Genomic DNA, 25,408 nt, shown 5'->3' with positions numbered 1-25,408 from the left:
ATGCTACCTCTTAAATATACTGGCCTCCAGTGTCACAGCTTGGATGAAGAATCAACTTTTCACAGTCTTGTAGAAGCCCAAAAATGGGAGGGGAGGTGGGGACAATAATATCAGATCTTATGAGGGAGGTTGTTCCACAGGGCAGGATCATCTTGGAATTATTTGAATACTCAAGGGGTATATGAGAGTTATTTGAATCAGCAACAAAAACAATAATCTGGGGTTTTCTTCTCATCAGAATATACTTTACAAGGCAAGGTTAATACAACCTAGTTTTGCCTTAAGTACAAAGCCAGAGGGATGACTTTGGGCCAATCACTTTATCTCAGCCCTAGGAAAGAAGCATTTCTGAAAATGTTGACAAATAAATGGCAGTCACTGACTCAAAGGCATGTTAAAAAAAGTAGTACAGCCACTGAGATAAAATGATTTAATTCAACAGATTTCAAGTAAATGCTTCTAAAAGCTAGCATTTTTTAATTACTTAACAGATTGAGCTACATCCAATGATATATGATCTCACTTCCATCTGTGGAACAGCCTGTTCCCCACCCTTTTCTTCCAAAGCCTTCCCCATCCTTTTTCTTCAGAGGGCCCCAACCCTTTGGAATACACTGGTGTATCAGAAATTTCAAAGGAATGGAGGGATAGAATAACTCTGTATTCATTGTAGATAGATTATTAGATACAAGTCCCTCTCCTCGGAAGATAGGAAGTACAGAAGTACATGTGTGAGAGGGGAGAGGATAGTACTCGCATATGGAAAAGTAAACAGTTTGACCCCAGATCTCTCCATTAGCAAAAGAGGCAATAGAAATGGGCTCAGATCCAAAGAGAGGGCCATCTAATTTGACCTCACCACTTGAATAGAGAAAAAAGAACAAGAATTTTGAACCTTTATTTTGCTATAAATAGTGTATAGATTTGATACACAAAGGTCACTGGAATTCTTTCACATTGCTTTTATAGTTTCGTTCCACAAACCTAGATTAACTGAGCTTTATGTCCTTAGAATTCTACTCAAGATTTTTGCATTGCTACAGAGAGAATCCTGATACTTACAGTTCTTAATTTTTTTTATAAACATTAATTTTTCTTCAAATCATTGTTGTTAAAAGAATTGCCAGTGGTACAATGTGAAGAAACCATTCATTTTCTTATTCAATTTATATGGTCACCCATCTCACATACATGTCTCTGGTGGCTTACAAATTAAACATAAACAATATCAAAAAACCAAAAGTAAATAACCATACAAGCCTTAAAAACATTAAAGCAATAAAAGTAATTCAAAAACCATACAATATTTAGACAATGGGAGAGCACAGTCAATGCAGAATCTGTACAACATGTTATAAATTTCACACCATCACTATTTGCTCTCTGAGCCAAATGGGAAAGCCATGACTTCAGGCCTTTCTGGAAAGCCATCAAGATTGGGGCCTGAATTTGAAGAGATGTTCCACAGTGTGAGCATAGTGGCAGAAAAGGTTCTCCTCCTGGGTTCCATTAAGTGATATATCTACTGAATAGAACCTGCCCCTTCTGCCATACCTGATGGGTTGGGGAAGAAGAGGAACTGCTCATTTTGCTTATAGCAACTGTAGAAAATAAATTGGTTATTTGCCTTCACACAATCATAACTCTATAGATTTGTTTCTATAGTTGATATTCTTTCTGAATGAAGTAACAAGAACAAGCATTTTGGAAATCAGAAATGTAATACTGTTTAAAAAAAGGTTTTAAAAGTTTATAGCAAAATATTTTAATTCATTTATCTTAATTCTATTTATTTAACTTTTTATTTTTAATTTAGTGGATCAGGAAATATGTAATAGATTTCATACATACATATGCACGTGTGTGTGTGTGTGTGTGTGTGTGTGTGTGTGTGTGTGTGTACAGATATACTATAGAATTTATTATTGCAGCAATTCAGCCTATATTACTATGCCAGCTCATACCATTACCATTACAGAAGCATTCAATATTTCTGCTCTGATTCAATATAAGACAAAAATACAGTTAATGTGCAGAATATTTCAGCTTTAAAAATAAGATCAAAATCTTTCTTACATAAAATAAATCTTAAACAGTACTCCCACATTTTCTTCCAGAATGCTTTAAATGCCATTTCAAAGGAGGGAGGGGAAAGCTGTCAAAAGAAGAAAGAAATTGGCCACTTCAGAGCCATAAAACCTCTTCCAAAACCCAGGTGGTATTCACCTTCACCTGGATTCAAACTGTGAAAAGTGAGAACTTAATCAATGTCCATTCTTTCTTTTCCCAATACCCAACTGCAGCCACCTGAGCCAGGAAGCACTTATGAACGTGAAATCATAATTCATGGTACTTATCTAAACTCATTCTTAGATTTCAAACATAAACTTTACAATATAGAGAAATAATGTTCTTTGGCCTTTAATATACAGTGTAGTGACGTAGATATTCAATCACTAAGTACTTAACAACTATTATTCAATCTGGAATATTTAGCTTTAAAAAATATTTGTAAGTGTGGCTTTTTATTCAGGCAAATTTCCTATAAAACTTTAAGAGCTCAGGACAATATAGAACTTTCTCTCTAGCTCACTTCAGGATCTACTTTCAGCAGTACTAAAAGAAAAATACAATTTTACAATTTTGGACCAAATATCCTATCTAAATTTTAGGAAAGCCCAAACATTTCAACTAGATTTTTCTACATCTGATCTTACATTTCTTCTTGTATTTAGAGACATGACAGAATAAAGGAAGATTAGATGAGTAAGTCCTATTACTGGAGGTCACTAAGAGAATTGTAAAATTATTATCACTGCTGTATTGCGCCTATTAAAACAAGATTGGCCTATGATATTGCTTATCCATTATGTGATTCTTTTTCTTCCCTTTTACTATTATTTGTTTATAGTCATTTCTTATCTTGATATTTCCGTATTAGCTGCATAATTCTGTATAATAAGCAAACTCTTCTACTACTTAACAGTTCCTGTGCCAAGTCAACCCTCCTAATGTTGATTTTCCTTTGTTAAAATTTCAATGTAATGGTGTTGAGTTCAAGAAAGGATCTTTTACCTCCTCTTGCTTTCAATAGCCTTTTAAATTTACATCGATTGGATGGTATCCTCCTTAATTTCTTCTTCTGTATGCTAAACAAGCTTGATGCCTTTAAATGTTCCTAATAGGCTTTGATTTCTAAATCTCTTACTATTGTACTGTTAATTACCTGCTTCAACTCTTTATGACTCCTTTAAAGAATGGTGCTCAGAACTTAGACACAATACTCTTAGCATTACTTGAATCTCTATAGGTTGATAAAAGAATTAACTCCTGGTGATTTGGATGAAATGTTTCTATTAATATAACCTAAGATTAACTGCCTTTTTTCAGCATTTCACTACTTGTTTAAAATACTCCTTAAATACATTCTGAGGAAAAAGTTGTTTCAACTTAAATAACTCCTGAAGAAATGTGGTTATAACAAATGAGAGATTTATCAAATTTTGAATTTTCTAACATTTATATAACTTTTAAAAAGAAAGGGTATCCTTATGAAAAGATAACATTTTCAATGGAAGGATAAATGTACTATTATATTTTCATCCACTATTACTTCATAATCTAGGTTTAAGAATAAATTAACATACACTGTGTTGTTATCTTTTTTATCATTTGTGAGAGGCAACTTTTTCTATTTATCTCCTTTGCCTCACCATAACTCATCTGCTCCCATTATATTTTACTATCTTTTTCTATCTTTCGCTTTAGATTAGACACTCAGCTTTATCAAATACTGCTTGTAATGACCCTTAAATTGTAAAATATGTCAATATTAAAGACATTAAATTAAACTGCTCTTATTAGATTGAGAAATTCAAAAAATGTTTTAATATATTCTTATTAATATAACATAAATTTTAAAAGTACAATGAAAGAGAAGTACATAGATTTTAAATTAATAAATTGAAATTTTCATTACAAGGAATTTTAAAAAAAAATCTAAAAAGGAACATGATATCAAAACCTGGAACCCGTTTTTGAACTTAGTGCTAAAACAAAGCAGGTTGCTTATTTTTATCAATTCTATCCTTCAGTTATAATTGATGGTGAAAAGGAATAATTGACATGTTAGTAGATGTCACTCCTGTATACTACAACACATAACGTAAGACAACGACATGTGTTTCATTCTTCTTAAACTGCTGTGTTACTCAGAGAAGAACTAAAACTTTCCTTGTGAGGAATGGGGAAGCTGATTGAAAAAAAAAGGAAAGACATGGGTTTTATTTGGAAATACAATACACTAAATAAATTAGGAAAATATATCAATACATTCTAGTCCAAATACAAATAATTAATGAGACACTATCCTTTGAAACAGGTAATAATCAATAATCAGTGCCAATGAAACATCCTTACAATATTCACATATTTGTAATGGATCTGTGCAAACATTTAATTACAGAGGGGAAAAAAAGAGAAAGAATATGCACACACAGTGCCCCTCCAGGGGAACAGGGCCAACAGTGATAGAAGACCGAGGAGGTAAACCCCACACAATCCCAAAACCTCTGCACAGAAGTAGACAAATGTTGCAGAATCCACAATGAACAGTCACAAATGTCTCCTGTATGCCAACAGATTATAAGAAATGGAAACAAAGAAAAATATTAACTAAGTATAGAAACCAGAGCCGAGGTGGCGCAGTGGTTTGAGTGCTGTACTGCAGCCACTTCAGCTGACTGTTATCTGCAGTTCAGCTGTTCAAATCTCACCGGCTCAGGGTTGACACAGCCTTCCATCCTTCCGAGGTGGGTAAAATGAGGACCCAGACTGTGGGGGCGATATGCTGACTCTGTAAACCGCTTAGAGAGGGCTGAAAGCCTATGAAGCGGTATATAAGTCTAACTGCTATTACTATTGCTACCATGTATAAAGTCTGAACCATAGAAAATGTAACTGTAAATTGCTTTAACATAAGATATTAAGTAGTTTGCTATCTTTTCTGGCACTTCGGCAATATTCGCATAATGGAAATCAGTATAAATGCTTACAAACTTTGGAGAGGAATCTAGAATACATCTAAACTAGCCTCTCCAAAATTAATCTTTATGTTACTGTAAGTACGCCTAACCTTACCAAGATTCAGATTCAGCTGATTAGCCATTACTCTCTCCTTGCTGAATCAGCAACTCAGCACCTTTACTCTTCCTTCAGATGATACCAAGACATAGACATAGGTAAAAGGTAGTGTGAAGGATTCTAAAATTCCAGTGTTCTACCAAGTGCTTCAGGCATTACAAAATATGTACTTATATATTCTCATAACTATTACTTACATAGCAATTAACACTATGGATCCTCACATTTAACAGATAGCAGGCTAGTACAATTTCAAACCCCTAATTTATTTATACATGCTGGTCAAAATATTACAATTAACTTATTAAAGCTCTCTATTCTGAGATATAATACATTGTGAATAGTTTTACGTTATAAAAAACCTATGCCTAACAGAGAGAAAAAGAATAATGCCAAATACCTCACCTGTTAATATAAAACCATTACACAAGCCAAGAACCTTCAGGATACTTAAAATTTTTCTTTTTACCACTAATAAATGTGGTGGCATTTGTATACTGCTGATTCCACATTGATTTCCAGTAGTTTCGATGAGTAAACATAAATTAACAAAATCAGTTTTGGAAAGAAGTCTTCCAGGAGTTCTGCTGAACTGCAGTAGCATATAAATCCCAGGTAGTAAGCAACTAAGGTAATAAATCATAGACACTTAGTCAAAGCCCCTTCTCAATGAAAGATCTTCTTTCTCTGTGACAACTCTTCAGATACAAAAAGGTAAGTATCTTGCTATGACTCATTTCATGTAGTTCAGTCTTGAACTAAAGGGTTAGGGTTAGAATATTTGTCTTAAACCTTTTGTATGTCACTCAAGTGTTTCAATGTTTAAGAAAATTATTTTAAATAAGTTTGAAGTCAAATGAGATACATTATAGCTTACTCAGTTAAATATTAAGCTGTATATTTCCTCATTATCTGCCTTTAAGGCATAAAAGTGCAAAGAATTTTCATTTAAATCATCTGACTAAAACAATGTTATTCAGCCAAACTTTCCAATTGTGAGATAATTGTGAGTAAGTGTGTTTCAAAGAGACCATGTAACTTCTGTTGACAAATATAATTTTAATATCATTCAGACAGGGTTCGCAACTTGGGAGTCCTCCTGGACCCACAGCTGACTTTCGACCATCATTTGTCAGCTGTGACCAGGGGGGCATTTGCCCAGGTTCGCCTGGGTGCGCCAGTTGCGGCCCTACCTGAATCGGGAGGCCCTCACAACAGTCACTCGAGCCCTTGTGATCTCCAGGCTGGAATACTGCAATGTGCTCTACATGGGGCTGCCCTTGAAGAGCATCCGGTGACTTCAGCTAGTCCAGAATGCGGCGCGCGCGAGTGATTGTGGGCGCACCACGGTTTGCCCACATAACACCGATCCTCCGCGAGCTGCCTGGCTACCTGTTGATCTCCGGGTGCGCTTCAAGGTGCTACTTACCACCCATAAAGCTCTCCATGGTAGTGGATCTGAGTACTTGAGAGACCGCCTTCTGCCGATTACCTCCCTCCGTCCCATCAGATCGCACAGATTGGGCCTCCTCCGAATTCCATCCGCCAGTCAGTGCCGACTGGCGACTACGCGGAGGAGAGCCTTCTCAGTAGATATTCGTACCCTCACCACCGTCCAGACCTTCCGCACAGCCCTTAAGATCTGGCTATCCCGTCAGGCCTGGGGATAAGATCCTAATCGCCCCACCGAATGCTGAATGAATGTTGTGTTTTACTGTTTTATTTTATTCACATATTTTACGTTTTGTCTTGCACTCCCTCCCATGAATTGTAAGCCGCCCTGAGTCCCCTCAGGGAAAAGGGCGGCCTAAATGACAAATAAAACTAAAAAAAAAACTAAAAAACTTTATTGAAACTTTCGACCTTACCTGGATCGGGAGGCACTTCAGATAGTCACTCACGCCCTCGTTACCTCAAGACTAGACTACTGTAATGCGCTTGAAAAGTGTACTACTGTAAAGGGCTGCCCTTGAAAAGTGTTCGAAGACTTCAGCTAGTCCAGAATGCAGCCGCGCGAGCGATTGTGGGTGCACCTAGGTACACCCACGTTACACTTATCCTCCGCAAGCTGCACTGGCTGCCCATTGGTCTTCGGACTTGCTTCAAGGTGCTAGTTATTACTTATAAGCCCTGCATGGCATCGGACCTGGGTACCTGAGAGCCCGCCTCCTGCCAATTACCTCCCAAAGACCGATTCGATCACACAGGCTCGGCCTCCTCCGGGTTCCATCTGCCAGCCAATGTCGGCTGGCGACCTCCCGGGGGAGGGCCTTTCTGTTGCTGCTCCGGCCCTCTGGAATGAGCTCCCGTGGAGATCCGGACCCTTACTACCCTCCCGGCCTTCCGTAAAGCTACCAAGTCCTGGCTGTTCCAGCAGGCTGGGGGCTGTTGAAGTATCCAGCCCTGTTTCATTTGTGACTGTTGTGTATTTTAATATTGTTTGTATTGTCTTATTTATCCCTTTCCCCGTTTCATTGTGAGCCGCCGGATTCGGGAGTGGGCGGCATACAAAACCAATAAACAAAATGAAACGAAATGAAAAAAATAAAAACTTATACAAACTAATATAAAGGAAGAAAAAAGAAAACAAAAAGTGCAAGAATACAAGCTGAAGAATAGGAAAGAAATAAAAAGTGGCTTCCAATAATTCCCACAACATTTTAAGTACAATTATATTTTAGCCTCTGAAGCAACATTACAAAACTTTTCTAGCAACTAGAACAGTCCGTCATAGCAGAGCACATAACAAGGCTGACAACCACCACAACTACTTCCCAAAGACATGCCAGAAAAAGGAAAATCAAACTATAGACCAAACTACACCCAGCTAAATTCCAGAATCAAACTAGCACTGTAGCCCAAATGGGTGGTCAACAGGCCCAGCTATATATACGGAATACAATATTCTACAGGAAAGGCTCAACTAAAACACAGATTATGCTGATCAACTAGAATTCTTTGCAGTTTTAAAGGAGCATTTAAAACCACAGGACTTTTTCCCTAGAAACCCAAGAAAGCACAAAACTATCATAACACAGACCAGAAGACATGAACAAAACCAACTCAAGGCAGAGGAAAAAGTAGTGCTCAAAACCCAAAGGAGGAGTAAACTATCATCATCACATCCTACCAGCAGACAAAGACCGAATCATAGATATCAAGAATAGATAAAAAGCCAAAGAATTACTAGAAGAGTGTGAAATTTACATCCCAGTGAACACTTTTCACTCTATAATTCTAAGATTTGGCACATTTCTTTAAATATTACAGATATTTATTAAGCAATCATTGTTCTTCCAGAAGAAGTAGGTACAACTGTAATAAATACCAGCTTGATCTGTATGAGCAGATACTAGCAAAGAATTGACAAAAAAGTGACACCTCACAGAGGGAAGCAAATACTTCATCAACCCTTCACCACAGTGTCTCCAAAGAATCAAAGACCTGATAATAGATGGAGATGAAATCATGATCTCATTTGAAGTTACAGCACTTTTTACATCCCTAGAATCAGAATTAGCCAAAGAATCCTTGATAGCACACACAACCTAACCATACACCAAGAGTGAAATACCCAGAACCATGAACCTCATCAACATAACCACTTACCTTCAGATCTATAGACAAATATATCAACAAATCAAAGGAACACCGATGGGATCATTGCTTTCAGCACTCATAGCAGAGACTGAAATGCAACGCCTAGAATCTATACGACTCCCATACATAGAATCTAAAGTATAGATCTCGTACACTTTTCTCATAATAAAAAAGGACCAACTACAGAACACAAATGGAACTATCAACAATATCTTCAAAGAAATAAAATTCACAAGGGAAGAGAAAAACAATAATGTGGTACCCTTTCTGGATATCCTGATCAGCAGAGGCAACAATTGCAAATTAGAAACACAAATCTAACGAAAAACTATCCAATCAAATGCTCCACTACCAAAGCAACACCTAACCTCTCACAATAGAAGTTGCGTAGAAATATTATTTAGACGAGCTGCACCAACCTTGAACATCAGACAAAGGATCATCTATTAACATCTTCCAACAAAATGGATATCTATGCAATTGTATCAAAAAGTGCCTCACCACTCAACCCAATATAGCACAATCAGCACAAACTGTGAAAAGGATTACACTCTCATACATCAAAAACATCTCAGGAACCATCAATAAATATGACAACTACATGGCATCACCATAGCACACAAACCAACTAAAGCTCTCCAAATATTCTAAGTAAAGCAAAAGACCCAGCAGGCCCAGAAGAAAAATCAGGAGTCATCTACAACATGCAAGATAAGAACTGTAACAGCCATTATGTAGAACAAAGAGAAAACTACAGAGAGCATCCATGAACACCAATTAGCAGTCAGAAGACACCATGAAAACTCCTTAATTTGACAAAACATGGTCAGACTTAACCATAGTTAAGGGAAACTGTGAGCACCAAGCCAAGTCCATAAACACAAGAGAATTCCTGGAAGCCTGACATTCAGACAAATCTGCTATCTACAGGAACATAGAGATAAACAACATCTGCATACCATTCAATAGAGGGGATCAAAAAGCTAAAAAGGAAATAAAAAGACATCATCACCAGCAATCAACATCAGATGAGCAGAGAGTAAACTAAAATTAACAATAGACCAACAGTCAAGAAGTAAACCATACCCCAATCGAAGACCTACCAACTCAGACAAAAAAAGCTAACAATAAACAACAGCCTAATCAGGAGCTACCAAGATCACACCTACCAAGACTGACAGGGCAAGCCATTAATATATAAAACAAGAGAAAACTCTACTCCCTTCTAGCACTGATGTCAGTAACTGATGTCAGTAACTGATGTCAGTAATAACTTGTCTTCAAAAATAAAATCAACCAAACTAGGAGAGCATCAAATTTCTATAATCTATCCTGTCTAATTATCAAAGCCATATATCACATATTCAAGGTTTTTTCTTCATTTTTATTGCAAAATGTCCATAAAACAGAGCCAATAGCCATCAATAAATGTAGATAGTCTTTTCTCTAATCAAAGAATACATCTCAGCAAAATCTGTCAATTTCATCAATCATTGCCTTATATGGGTAATGTTGAGTCTTTCCATCTCTGTGCATATAATAATCTCAATGCAGTATCACATCTTGAAATCAAGCATGATTCATGTTGTTGTGGATTTAAGCAAGCATGAGGGAAAGGCGGAGTAGGTGCACTAATATAAACCAATTTCCTGTATAGATGAGATCTACTTTTATTGGAGTTAATTTAGGGATATTTACAAATGATTTAAGGAGGAAGTTTGCATTTCACACTATTCATTTAGGAAACAAAAAGACCAAAACACCTCTTGTCCAGCAATCACCCAGATAAACAGAGATTAACACCAAGATTAATACTAGACAAATAGTAAACACTAGCTGGGCGGGCAAGGATAGTTGAGGGCGGGCAAGGATAGTTGAGGGCGGGCAAAGGATAGTTGATGCGCAAAATATACATTGCAACGCCTGTTGCAAAGCTCTCAACTATAAACGACAACCCGGCCTTCACGTGGTGCCCCCCGTTCCCACCAATCGGGCTCTGTCGACCCTTGGGACTGGCGTCCCCTTGGGTATATCCAGCCGAAACAGCTTCCATGGATCGCCGTATCCATTCCTTTCTTGGGCTAAACAATATCGGTTGCCTCAATGTGCAAACATTGCTACAAACAGGGAAGCAGGCCCTTCTCGCTAAAAGTATTTACGATAGAGACGTTGATATATGTTGTGTGTCAGAACTGAGAATGCCAAACGATGGAACTGCTACAATATCAGTCCCACACAAAAAGGGATCTATACAAACTATTCTATAGCGGCCCAACAAACGGTTCTGGGCTCGCTGGTGTCGCTTTGCCCTCAGTCCAAAAAGCCGCAAAAGCAGTCATAGCCTGGAAGCCGATAAATCCACGATTAGCCTACCTTCGTATCAAAAGCCGTCCATTCAATGTATCATTATTACGGTCTATAGCACCTACGAATGCTAATGATCAGGCGACAATTGAAGAAATTCTATCATCAGCTGGAAGACGAACTATCACTAATTCCCAGAAAGGATTTCCTGATCGTAGCGGGTGACTTTAACGCCCAAGTTGGTGAAGCAGAAGACAAAGGTAAAATAACTGGCTGTTACACTCCACATACCAACACCTGTCCAAATGACGAACGTCTCATTGAGCTAGCAAGTCACACGGGCTCATGCTTACTAACACGTTCTTTTGCCATAAGAAGCGGCATCTTCAAACGTGGGTAAGCCCTGACGGAGCAACTATAAACCAAATAGACTATATTTTAATCAGCAGAAATGGAGCAATCAGTTACTGACTGCAGGTCCTTTTGGGGACTCGATGTTGCAAACGATCATGCCTTAGTGGCTGCCAAATTCCATCTTAAATTCCAAAACAGAATGCATAAACCAGCTCCAAAACGACTGAATATTCACAGCCTTCAAGATCCCGAGATAAGAGACCACTTTATGAAATCTCTTGAGGAAGAAGTATCAAAATCGAATAAAATGCCACAATCAGTCGATGAATCATGGTCGCTCCTTCGAAACAATGCAAGCTACGTTAGCCAATGCATTCCATCATATGAACATCAGAAAAATGACTGGATTTCACATGCCACTATCCAGCTTTCCCAACAAAGGAAGCTAGCTCTTGCAAATAATAATCATCCATAGCTGCCCAACTTGCCCGTGAAGTTAAAAGAAGTGCTAGGCAGGATAAGGAGACCTTTTATAATCAGCTAGCCACAGAACTAGAAACAGCTCAACATCACGGCGATTACAGAAAGTTCTTCAGATTGGTCAGAGTTACTGCTGGGAAATATTCAACCCCAGTCAGCCAGTGTATCACAGATAAAAATGGCCACAAGATTACCGACGTAGAAGCTAGATTGACTAGGTGGTGTGAATATTTGAAGACCTGCTGAACCGACCAGAACCGGTTACTGCTGAAACAGATAATATAGATGCTCCAAATCACCAGCCATATGATATCAACGATTTGCCGCCATCCGGATTAGAAATTGCGACAGTCATTCAAAAGCTAAAAAATAACAAGGCCCCTGGAGATGACTGTCTCAGCGCCGAAATTTTTAAAGCCGGTGGTATCCATGTGATTAGTGCAATGGAAAGTGTTTTCAGTCTTATCTGGAAGGAAGAACGAATTCCAAAGGATTGGGAAACTGCATTGCTACTACCTTTATACAAAAAAGGTACTAAAACCGAGTGCAAAAACTACCGAGGAATTTCACTAATTAATTTGGCATATAAGATTCTTGAGGCCATAATACTGAATCGTATAAAAGATGGACGACAACAAAGAACCCGGGAAAATCAGGCGGGTTTTAGGTCAGGGAGGGGTGTATTGACCAAATTAGTGCCCTACGACACCTACTAGAACTGCGCCACAAGTACAGGCAGCCAACCTACGTTGCCTTTCTCGACTTTACCGCTGCTTTTGATAGCATTCATAGAGAAAGTCGGTGGAAGTTATTACATCAAGACGGAATTCCAAACAAGCTGTGTGGCATAATAACAGCCCTTTATCGCCATACATCCTGCAAAGTAAAAGCCTATAATGAAGAAAGTGACGCTTTCACTGTAAACTCTGGAGTCAGGCAAGGTGGTATCTTGTCACCAACTTTATTCAACATCGGAATGAATACCATATTGTCGAAAGCGCTTGATAATCAACCAGGAGGAGTCATTATCTACCCAAATAACTTTATACTGACCGACTTAACATTCGCCGATGACATTGCCCTGATCGCAGATTCGTTGGATTCACTACAAGGCATGGTGGATAGAGTGGCAAAAGAAGCTGCAAGTCTAGGCTTAGTCCTTAGTAGCAACAAGTCCAAGCTTATGATATGCTGCAACCACATAGACGACCAAACCATCCACATTCAAAATGAACCAATTGAAGCTGTTGATCATTTCACCTACCTTGGCAGCAACATTACGGGAAATGGAGATGTTTCTTCAGAAATAAATGCTAGAATTCAAAAAGCAACAATTGCCTGGAGCTCACTCAAGAAACTCTGGGCTAGGAAAGACATTTGCCTGAAAACCAAAGTCCGTATATACAAGGCTGCTATCATACCAACGTTATTATACGGTTGTGAAACCTGGCCAATAAAAATTGCTCATCAACACAAACTGGACTTATTTCAAAACCGTTGCTTGCGTAGACTTACAAAAATCAAGTACTCTGAAAGAATATCCAATGCTGAAATCCGTCGAAGATGTGATATCAATGAAAATGTATCTGCCATTATAGAACTTAGACGCTGGCGCTGGCTAGGCCATACATTGAGAATGCCAGAAATTGAATCCCAAAATTTCCCTGCTTGCAGAGCCTGGTCCGACCTGGAAACGGCCAAAAGGAGGTGTTCGTCTAACCACTCTGCGTCACTTCAAACGGAAAGCCGAAGATATAGTCATGCGCCCATTCAATCTTAGCCGAAAATCATATAATAGCGACTGGCTGCACCACCTGACAACCCTAGCCCAGGACCGAAAACAGTGGCGCCAAATTTCCATGGAAGTCGCCTATACCCACGATGGGTGAAGAGGCGTCAAGTACAAGTACAAGTACAGAACACTAGCCTAGTCAAGGAATCATGAGAAACACTCTCACCAGCTCTGAGAGAACAAGCCACTTATATATAAACAGAGAACAAACCCCATTCCCTTCTAGAACTGCTGATGTTACCTAGTTGGTAATAAAATGTCTGCAAGAAAACAACCATGCTAGGAGAGAACCTCATATTTAATATACAATTAAGAATTTTATTGAATTGAGGCAAGAGGTTCTGGTATCTATGACAGATTCATTAAGGATCTGAACAAAAATGCTTTCTTTCAGTTTCAGCTTTCTTTCCACTTTACAGCAAACCATAATTGTAACACACACTAACTTACAATTAAGTTACACACTAACTTACAATTAACTGTCTCATAACAAAAAATTATTATCAATTAACCTAGGATTTAAACAAAATCCCAAGAAGCAATTTTCTAGTCCTGAAAAAAGTATATACAGCAATAGTAATTGTTCCTTAATTTGCATGGTTAGCATATTTTCCATAAATTCATCCATTCCTCTGCATTTCCTTGTGCAGCATCAAGCAATTTTTGCAATGATTTCCTAACTGCAGGAAGAGAACTTGGAGGGGGGAAGGAAAACGAAGGGAAGTTTTGTTTCATTCCTGAGAATTCTATTCATTAACAAAAGGAATTTTCAGATCTGAGCGCAAAATACAATCCCTCCATTCTCTGTGTACCAAAAAGTGTACCACTTTTTGAAGCAAGTGTTTAATTAAGAGTCTTAAAAGAGACTAAAGAGGGCTAGTTTGGTCTAGAAGTTAAGGCACTGTTAGATATCGTAAGACTATGAGTTCTAGTTCTGCCTTAGCCATGACTTTGGGCCAGTTACTCTCGCAGTATTGTTCTAGAGAAAATAGGTATGTTCACTGCTTTGGTTATTTATAAAAACAATAGAAGCAAGTTATAAAGAAATGTAAACAATTATTTTATTCAAAAATAACAATTTGTTATTTGTGTCAATGACTCATTTCATAACATGTCTGCAATATTTCCACTGCTTCTCTCCCATTTTCATCCCAACACAGCACTCCTTATTATTGCAACTGGAATCTGACTGTGCAGGTGTCACAAGGATTTGCTGCATGTAAAGATGGCATATAATATTCCATAAAAAATCTAAACACAAATATACTGCAATGTGATATAAAAATCTGGAATGAATAAGGACGAAATCTGATCCATAATTGTACTTGTAAGAGGCATGACTACTTTGTTCATTGCAAAACAAACACTATTCAAATTCTTCTAGTGCTCATTAGCTTTATTTTTCCCAAAGGGCAAAACAACAGCAGGGCAAACTTTCCACTCCCAGTCCTACCATGAGCTCATTTTTGTGAATTTTCAGGGTGTAGACATGTATGTAAAAGACAAAGCACACAAAGGAATGCAGCTAACTAGCTCCAGAAAAATGTTTCTACTTTTATAATGGGGATATAAAATTGTTCAGAATTAAGATGGTGGAAGCAACATGCAAGGACTGGGAGATATGAAAGAGTATACTTGATGTTGCGCACACACACATGCACACAAACACACATATATATATATATATATACAGTGACATATATGTGTGTGTGTGCGTGTGCGTGTGTGTGTGTCACTGTATTGGCTCATTTATATAAACAAAGCACAAAATTTAAGACATTGCATCAACTAAAATTCTGTAGGAATCTGCCAATTTTGTGTGCTCAAATCTCCCAAGTATTTGCAGAGCTACACCCTAAGTCAAAGCACTTCTTAATTTCAGTGCAGCTACAATGGATATAAATAGTCTACACACACCCCTGTTAAAATGCTAGGGTTTTTTTTTTTTTTTAAGATGTGAAAAAATCAGATCAAGATAAATCACTTCAGAATTTTTTTCCACCTTTAATGTAATAAGCTGTATAATTCAACTGAAAAAATAAATTGAAATCTTTTAGGGGGAACATACAATAACATGGTTATACATGCATGCACACCCTTAAAAACACTTTGCTAAAGCATGACGGCATTCAGTCTTTTGTGGCAGGAGCTTATCAACATGGCATATCTTGCCTTGGGAATCTTTGCTGTCTCTTCCTACAAAAACACTCCAAATCTGTATGATTGCAAGAGCCTCTCACATACAGCCCTCTTCAGGTGCCATAGGTTTTTGATTGGATTCAGATCCGGACTCTGGTTGGACCATTCCAAGACTTTGATCTTTTTTCAGTGTAGTTGTATTTTTTTGTTGATTTGGAGTTAAGCTTTGGGTTATTGCTGTGTTGAAAGTTGAAATATAGCTTTCATCTATATACCTACGTATATAGCTTTCAACACTAGCTATAGAATACAGAATATAGCTAGTGTTGATTCAATTTGTTCAAAAATATCAGAAGCAATAAAATGAGAGGATGAGCTGAATTACAGGTAGTTCTGAATTAACAATTGCCCCATTTAATGACTGTTCAAATTTATGACAGCACTGAAAAGTAGCTCTATGACCAGTTCTTGAACTTACACCCATTGCAGATTCCTCTCCATAACATGATCACTATTTGTGAGCTTCACAGCTGACTTACAGCAAGCAAAGTTAGTAAAAAAAGAGCAATAGGTTACGGGCACATGATGTCACACTAAAAGACCATGTTGCTTAGCAATGGAATTGTGGTCACAATTGCAGTAATTAAGTGAGGACTACCTGTACATGTTAACAATGCCTCTATTTCTACAAAAATCAAAGGGACAAATGTGAAATGTGTGGCATTAAGAGCATCTATGTTAACATCAATGCAGGTCGTATTAAAATCAGGAAGTAGTGATGATTGAAGACTTCAATTATCTGATATTTGTCTGTCTACAAAGTATGGCCTCTCTTTGAAATTCCTTACTTACCTCGCTACAAACTTCTCCTTCAGAATCTGGAGGAGGTATAATCAAGCATTCGCTCTGGCTTTTAAAAATTGATTTTAATATACTCAGATCAATGATAAGTATGATTCCATAGTAAGAAATGTTAACAGAAAACAGAGTTCATCTTTCACGGGAGTTTCTTTAAAAAGAAGATATTAAAGAGAAGTTGGAAAACCCCCAATAAGACAACTCCTGAAACTTAAGAACAATTTAAAAATAAAATTTGAGAGATGAAAAAGGGATATGGCACCAAAAATGTTTATTGAGGGCTAACAATGGTAAGAATAATAATTTTTAGCTTCTGCTAAACTATTTTGGCAGAAAGTAAGGTAAAAGTGTCCCTGCAGATTTTACTCCACTAGTCATTGCTGACTGTAGGGGGCGCTGTTCCTCTCCATTTCAAGGGCCATTGAGCCAGGTCTATCAAAATTATGTTTCCATAGTCATGTGGCCAGCATGACATCATGGGGCGCTGTTACCTTCCTACCAAAGTGGCATCTATGTATCAACTTTCAGTTTTGCATGCTTTCAAACTGCTATGTTGGGTGAATATGGGATCTTATCCATCACACAATGTTTGGGTCTTGAACCTGGCTATCAATTCCCCAACCAACAAGAGCAGCATCTTAACTACTGAGACATTGTACCATCCTATTTTGGCAGTAAAAATACAAAAATTACAAGTACACATAAAAATCAGCATGCATGCATACATACACGCAGAGGCTGTGGTTCATACTGTACCTAGGAAACTATTGCCTATTTTGTGCAAGACCTATTAGTTTCCAGATAATACCTATTTCTGTTTTGCATTACGTGAGGGAGCATCCTCAGAAATGATTACGAAGTGCCAGTCAAGAGCTGCTAAGCAAAATAGTACAGCTAGTCCTCAACTTGCAACAGTTCATTTTGTGACCATTGAAAGTTACAACAGCATTGGAAAAAGTGACTTATGACCATTTTTTCACACTTACAACCATTGTAGCATCCTTATGGTCACATGATCAAAATTCAGATGCTTGGCAATTGACTTATGACGGTTGCAGTGTCTCAGGATAATGCAATCAACTTTTGCAACCTTATAAGCAAAGTCAATGGGGAAGCCGTTAGTCACACTTAACAACCGTGACTAATTTAACAATTGCAGCGATTCACTTAAAAACTGTTGTAAGGAAAAATGTAAAATGGGACAAAATTCACTTAACAAATGTTTTGCTTAGCAACAGAAATTTTGGGCTCAGTTATGGTTGTAAGTTGAGGACCACGCAACTGTATTGGTTTAGCAAAGCAAAGTTTTGTGATGGACCACTTTTATACTTTTCTTTGACAGAATATATCCCTACCTAAAAAGCAAAATATATGTTTCAAACATATCGTAAGGGCCTATATAAAGACTTTTAAAGATACTTTACATATGCATTATAAACCAAAAAGAAACCCAGTTGATTTATAAAATTTCATCCTTCATTAATATACATACAAATATCCCTCCTCCTCCCATGTTAAAAAAATAAGGAGAAAAAAGATGTCCGAAAAGATATCCTATATGCATAATTCTATTGTCTTTAATGGCCCTGGCCTCTAATCATCACCAGGCAATAAGGAAACACTCTGTCAACAAGAGCAAATGATACTTCATTTCTTTCAAAACTGTATTTATTCATCAAGACTAGTAAGTGTCAGAGGTCTTCAGCTTAACAACTTCAGGCTGTATGGAAAGATATTCTAATTCCTACAATAGATAAATAGCTAAAAATGGATGGAACTATCACAGATGGCTAAATTAACTGCTCTAATCAAAGAAAAGAATATATCCAACTTATTGCTACATGGAAATCGCTTCTGGATTTTGTGCTTGAGATGGAAAAAAATGAAACTTTGATTTTGGGTTTTGCTCATTAGATAAGATTGTTGTTATAGAAATGGCTAATTCACATTTAAGTATGTAAAAGTTGGGTCTGTAATGTTATTTTATGCTAATGCGCTAAAAAGAATCAGCAGTCAATTTTTTTCTTTCTTTTCCCCCCTTTGCCTTATCCTTCTTTTTTCTCTTTTCCCTTCCACTTTTTCCTACTGTTTTCATTTTCATTTGTATTTTATACTTTGATAAGTTTAATAAAATTATTGTAAAAATAGTTGCAGGCTGTGGAATGCAGGTTGTCACTCTCAAGATGGTCTATATTTTTTTGTTTCACTTTATTATAATGTCCATTCCAAACATATGAACTTGAAGTTCGTGAATAGTCAAAGAAATCTTATGCCTTCCAAATAATTATATTTCATAAGAATATCAATAATCATATCTGGGGAGCTTCAGCTTGGGAACAGACTGAAGAGTTCAACAATCTGCTGTAAACATCAAATTTATTTATATAAAAAGCTAAATTACATACTGCTTTAAATATTATAATCTTACCTCCAAATATATTGTTTTAATCACATCATTTTACAGTTGATATTCCTTTTTTCAGCATCTAAGCATGGTATATTCAGGTATTTCACCTGCAGAATAAATCAATGAGGGAGAGGACAGAGGGGAAAAGATTATTTCAAAAGCATGTGGCATTCTTTGGTTTCTGATTGCAAACAAACTTTTTTTTTCATTTAACCACCTCCAACTTCTTCATCACATGAATATAATTACATGCCCTAAATTGTGATTTAGAAATAATCAATAGAAAACTAGTATCTCTAGATACATTGAAACCTCTTATTCATTATACAGCATAAAACTCTTTTATATGTATTTTCCTATCAAAATCTGTTTTGTCTCAGCTGAAAAAGATGAATTCTTGAGCCCAAGTTTAAATTCCTGGAAAGTTAATTTGTTACTTTTTTTTCTATTTTAAATTATGCAATTTTTCTTTTTGAATTTGTACTGATTTAAAATCCATTGACTGATCACATTTAAAGACAAAGTAGAAATATAAAACATTGAAAAATCTTAATTCTATGGAATGAAACTTGAGTACTATAATGAGAATGTCATGAGGTTTTTTTTTAATGATCTATTACTTATAAACTAGACTGACAGGAAACAACTCTTACATAATTACAATTGAATATACTATATAATAAAAAAATCCCAAGCTCGCCCCATAATGCAATATGTCCTTTAAGTACTCAATTTAGATACTCAAAAACTTTGAATGAGGACTCCAGATATTTTTAATGTTGGAAGTCATAGTGCCACAACTAGTACAATCTTGCTTGGGAGCTTCCCTCCCTGCCCAAGCAGGCTTCTTGCACGGCCCCAGCCCTCTAGCCCACGCCGCATCCACGGTCCGGAGCACTTGGCCAGCTCAGGAGCCCCAGAAGTGCCAACCACCTCCGTGCAGTTCCCCCCCCCGCCACTTCTGCCACGGAAGCGTGAACATTTCCCAGCCGGCACCCTGTTTTCTGGCATTCCTCTTGTGCAGCACCGCCACCACAGAAGAGCAGCAGTAGCAGTGGCAGCTGAAGGGGGAAGGGCAGGAGCAAGCACATGCCGAAAACCAGATGATTATCTGATTGTGGTGTGCGTCTGTGTATGCGCACACGCATGCTCCCATTTTGGCATTCAATGCCAAAATGTTTGCACGCGCTCCCGTTTTGGCACTTGTTGCCGAAAAGGTTTGCCATCACTGTTCTAGGCACTTGACAACTGTCTTGCTTTGATGACTGTTGACAGTCCTTGTGGTCATGACCATAATTTGCTTTGGTCGTGCAATGTTACTTCATTATACCCTTCCCAGTTTGGCAGCCTTAATTCCTGCAAATTAGCAGATGAAGAAAAATTCTACATGATTCTGATGCATTTCCTCTCAGTTTTTTTTTCATTTAAATTTTTCGTTGTTGATATTATTGTACACTGTCCAGTAGTAGTCACTTTGTGTGGCAGCCATATAAATTCAAAACAAAAAACTTCCGTGTATAATGGGTATTATATATCAATAGCACTTAGACTATATACTGCTTCACAGTGTTTTACAGCCCTCTCTTAAGCGGTTTACAGAGTCAGTGTATCCCCCCAACAATCTGGGTCCTCATTTTACCATAGAAGGATGGAAGGCTGAGTCAACCTTGAGCCTGGTGACGCTCAAAGTGCCAAACTTCAGGCAGGCAGCTGGTAGCAGATGTAGCCTGCAGTACTGCATTCTAACCACTGTGCCACCACAGCTCATATATGAATGAACCGACCTTTATTCCCATGAGACAATTAATGAAGGTATAACAGCCTGCTATTTGTTAATTACAAATCAAAACATTGCAATTTGCAAGGTTTTATAAGCATAGATAACCAAACGCTTGGAGAAGAAGGAAGAGGGGAAAGAGATATCTAGAGGCAGGGTTCAAATGAAAAAAAAATTAGAAACACATTTGAATCCTATAATAATAACACTGCTGTGACCTATAAGGGTTTTTTTTTTCCATTGAGGATTCTGAACTGAAATTTATAAGTAAAAGAGAACTAAGTGTTTTGAAAATGCAATTAGCAAAAGGAATTAGGCAGATGAAATATTTTCTAAATTCTTTCTTCCTGCTCTGCTCCGAACATTTTCCATTAATCCAATCTATATAATCCGATCTGGTAGATAACTGATACCTGGACAGAAGAACAGCTTTCCAGACTTATCAATCTTCCCTGACTTAGAGCCCTCTGAGTGAATGCCAACCCAGCATCTCTCATCCACCAAAAGCTGGAGAGAATAGGCATTGTATTTGGCGCACATCAGATTTAATAAGATGGACAGTCTCTACACCAAAGTTTGCTACACTATGGGGGGAGGAGCTGAACAATTTTACCATTTAAATTTTATTTTTTAAAAAAAAAAAATTACTAGAAAGCACAGTAAGGCAAGAACCATTTAAATTAATGTTTTAATTTCACTCCCCTTTTAAATCATTGCTGCAAAAATATGCAAATAATGTGCATTCTTCCATGAATATTTGCATTAATTATATAATTCTATTATGCTCAATTAATGTTTTATTAAGATAAAGTAAATAATTTGCTAATATTAACAAGTTTGTGATCAGACTGATTTTAACTTGGCTGATATTCCAACATGTATTTCTAGTTTACACAACAAAGATTCCAAGGAATTCCTTTGATAAATCTTATATGTTTATTCTACTGAAATAGGGAGATTTCACAGTCAAGGTTAACTGTCAAAAGCAGTATCTTATATCACCTGTTAAATCTGTTCTGCTCTGGAAAGTCAAACATCTTCATTCACCAAGATTAAAAAGAATTATGTTAACAACAAACTCATATATTTAACAACAGAAGCCTTGAGTTTTGAACCCACTATTCTTAGCCTGACTTCTGGAACAATTCTGCTCCATGCTACCCTTTAACCCTTTAAACAATTTGAACAGAGACATCATGTCCACAATCTTCTCTTTTCTAGGCTAAACAAATTGTACCTAGTGCCTCCAATCACTCCTCCTAAGTTTTCCTACAGTGCCTTATAAACTTGTCTCTCTCTCTATATGCTGCACTTAATCACTGGTTTTCTTTTTTTTCCCCTTAAATTTTACTTATTTTTGTTACATAATAAAAATTCTTTTGTGAATAGAGTATTGTCCGAATTCCCCCTTTAACATTCCCCCAAAAGACATAATTCATTATATGTTATATTTCCATTATTTCCAATTTTAGCCATATTACTTTTCTTCTATTTCCAATTTCTAGTTTTAACATGTCAAACAATGTTTTTTTTTTTCTTTAAAATAAACAATTTATCATTTCTTTTCCATCTATTTTTACCTTGTTAACCGTCTATCTACTGGATCATATCATTCTATTATTCTCCTATTTCTAATTTTTTTCTTTTTCTTTTTTTTATGTGTCATCTTTTCTTCTGTATTTTCCTCTCACTTTTCGATAAGATTTTTTGAGTACCTCTCCGCCAAGTTTCTCTTTCCCATCTCCCTTTATTTCTCTCTTTATTTTGGCTAATTTCTTTATTTGGATGTCATTTCCCTTTTTCCTCTCTGCTCTCTTTTTGCCTTTATCCCATTGAGTTTTATTTTCCATTTCTATCTTGTTAATTCCTGGTTCATTTACCTTGCTTGTCTGTTCCCTCCGTCTCCACTTTCAACAATTTTTCTGGTTCTTTTTCAACCTCTTTGTTATCTTTTAATGTTGCTCATGCATTTTTTCACATTTCAACAACTCCTCTAACATCTCACCCTCCATGATCAAATTTAATAAACTTTTAATATTTTACAATAATTTAGTCCTTCTTCTTAGTTCCGCTCTTTGATATCAGATCCCAAAATAATCTAAACCTTTTCTAAAATTCAAAAGTTCTGTATTTTCTTCCAGTGTAAACTAATAAAGTAAAAGACGGGCCACACCCTTCTCTATTCCTTTGTTTCAAGATGATATTATGTCTCTCTCTCCAGTAGGTGGCTTTTATTGTCCTTTATGTAATCAGATCACTAATTTCTTGTTGGTAGTTGAACCAAAAGTTCAAAGTCCATATTCCAATTTTCTGATTTTTTTTTTAGCTTTAGGTTTTTCTAATTTCAAATTTATTAACAAAGTTCTTCTTGGTCTCAGTACTCTCCACTGATAGTTTTCCCCTCCTTTCTTTCTGTCCTCCATATTCCAAGTGACGTTTAGCCGCTAGCTTAGCTCCGGAAATTTTTTAAGCGCCAAAATTTGTTTCTCTTACTCTTACATTGGGCAATTTTCCTCCAGATCAAACACTCCATCCGCTTCTCCGCACCCGCACAAATCTTGTCTAGATGCCCCAGCTCCAGAGCAGTCATACAAGATGGCTGCCACCCCCACCCGCCGATCTCCAGAGAGCTTTGAATCGGACCTGTGGGGAGTTTGCCTCGCTCCCCACAGGCATCCGAAATGCCCTCCTGACTTCTTGATAATGGCTTGCCAGCTGGGTTTTCACATAGCTCAGCCGAGCTCGCTACTTCCCCCCGTTCTTACCAGGGGGCTTCCAGGTTTTCTTCAGTTTTTCTTAAAATGAAGTGCACACAATATTCTAGTGTGGTTTCATCTTCACATTACACCTGTCGATAAAGCTTAGAATTACATTTGCTCTGGGCAGCTGCATGTTCAGTATGTGATCCACCAAAATGTACATATTGTTTGACAGTCAATCTGGTACAGTACTAAGGTACTGGGCTAGAAACCAGAAATCTTGAGTTTTAATTTCCCTTAGATATGAAAGCTGGCTTGGTGACTTTGGACCAATCCCATCTCTCAGGCCAAACCATCTCACAGGGCTTTGTGGAAAAAATAGGAGATGCGAGTATAAGATATGCACATTTCCTTGAGCTGCCAAAAAAAAAAAAAAGGGATGATAAATGCATGGATATAAAATGCTGCTGTTAGTGAAGTGTCCTCCATCCCTGCGTTCAATATTTATGCTTTGGAGTCTTCCTTTGGGGGTTCATTCTCCGGTTAAATTGCTGGTTTCTGCTCCTTTTTCAGACTGTTAACAACTTCCTGAAATGCTCTACATTAACCGCAAATTCAATAATCATACTGTCTGCTCTCTCATTCAAATCATTCATAAATATGTTAAACAGCAATAGGCCAAGAGCAGAGTTCTGTAGTATCTCACTCAACACTGTTCTTGACAAACCCATGTTGACTTCTGTAAAACAATGCATTCTTGCCCAAAACAACGCTTAATATTCTGTTCCAGTGTTTTATCAGTGTTGATATCAAACCGAAGATCTCTAATTCAAGAATTTATTTGCCCTTCACAAATCATCTTGCAGTTAGACCTCAAAGGGCAGGCTGCAATTACTTTCTATTCAGAAAATTCTCCATGAATAAGAAACTAAGTTGCTCTTTTCCCATTCCACTCCTATCCTGCAGCTATGTACAATGTATCATTCCTTCAGAGCTATCAAGGCATCTTACATTACCCATTCATGAATTGCCAACGGGAGTTTCATCTTGTACAGAGATGTTTGTTTTCAGCAAAGCCAAAAGGTAGGCAGACAGGCAGGCGGGCAACAGACAGAGCATAGACACCCCCACACCATGAACAGGTATCAACGCAGCAGATTTGGAAAGTTCTGGGTTCAATATATCCTCCAACTGAGAGTGTTATCAAAAAATGAAATTGAGGGTAGAGTTAGATTACAATTCCTTGCTCCTTTTAATGGTCATGATTCTTTGTCTCTCAAGGCAATCTGTACTGCAGATTATTTACAATCCCCAAATGTTACTGATCAGATCTGTCTACAGGTTTTTCCCTCCTTTGTTTCTCCTTTAACATTATCTGCCACAAAACCAGTAAAACAGCATAGGAACCGGTATGAACCGGATTTTTTGGGGGGATATATATAATATAATATTATATATAATATATATATATAATATATATAATATAATTAAATAATATTATAATATAATATAATAATATATAATATAATTATAATAATAATCTAATAATATAATATACACACACACACACACACACACACACACACACACCAGGGGTTTATATATTATATAGTGTCACAACCCCTGGTATGCCCCAATTATGGGAGAAGCTAACTGCTTCCATTATCTGTCAATCGGCTCGTCACAGGAGTCCATCACGACAGAACCAATATTTTTACTGTGCCTTTGTTATATTTGTGTTTATTTGTGCTGATAAATAAATAAAGGAGACGTAGTATAGATCTATTTCAGCTATTTAGCTCTCATCAGCTAGCCAACCCTTACTGGGATTCGAACCTGTGCTATATTACATCTAG

The 25,408-nt window shown here is 37.2% G+C and overlaps 1 protein-coding gene across 3 annotated transcripts in view; it reads right to left on the bottom strand.

Moving 5' to 3' along the window:
* The window catches only part of SIPA1L1 (signal induced proliferation associated 1 like 1), a 155,989-nt gene that overhangs the window by 116,103 nt on the left and 14,478 nt on the right, over positions 1-25,408 (bottom strand). For 2 of the 3 annotated variants that reach the window (XM_032228336.1, XM_032228310.1), the window contains exon 2: positions 19,098-19,183. The exons of the other annotated variant lie outside the window; for it this stretch is intronic. The gene's annotated coding sequence lies outside the window, so the exon portion shown is untranslated. The remainder of the gene's footprint in view (positions 1-19,097; positions 19,184-25,408) is intronic. 3 annotated transcript variants of the gene reach the window in all.

Source organism: Thamnophis elegans, chromosome 1 (genome assembly GCF_009769535.1).
Source record: "Thamnophis elegans isolate rThaEle1 chromosome 1, rThaEle1.pri, whole genome shotgun sequence".
Taxonomy (NCBI): Eukaryota; Metazoa; Chordata; class Lepidosauria; order Squamata; family Colubridae; genus Thamnophis; species Thamnophis elegans.
This window is presented reverse-complemented; position numbering and strand designations above follow the sequence as displayed.